Below are 486 nucleotides of genomic sequence, written 5' to 3'. Positions count from 1 at the left end.
GCTTGGGATCTCTCAGGGCTCAGAAACAGACAAAAAACGCTTAAAAATTGCACTTTTTTGGAAATCGGCTGAAGTAAAAACGCGATAAAATCTGAACCGTAGCACCTACAGCCCGCGTAGACACATATTCTTTTTCAGCACAAAAAGACGAATAAAGTGATACCCGTGTCGATTAAATCGGAGCAAAACTTCGTGTTGTAATACCTCGCGCAATGCACTTAGGACCCTGTCTAAAGTTTAGGGGCTTTGCGCAGTTATTTAGAGTGATCTCACAGCAAAAGGAAAAAACACGTAAGCTTTTATTTTTCATCCACTACTCGATTTTGACCGGCGTTGCTCTCTCCGAACATTTTGATTTTTTTTTGGGCCACCCTAGGCTCGCGCGCGGATCACAAATCCATATATATATTGCAGATCCATCGCGCATCGCCGCGGACGCAGCCCAGTGGCTATAACGCACATTCCTAGACCGCGCCGCTGCTGCTG

Source organism: Frankliniella occidentalis, unplaced genomic scaffold, assembly GCF_000697945.3.
Source record: "Frankliniella occidentalis isolate FOCC.00 unplaced genomic scaffold, Focc_3.1 Scaffold95, whole genome shotgun sequence".
NCBI lineage: Eukaryota > Metazoa > Arthropoda > Insecta > Thysanoptera > Thripidae > Frankliniella > Frankliniella occidentalis.
This window is presented reverse-complemented; position numbering follows the sequence as displayed.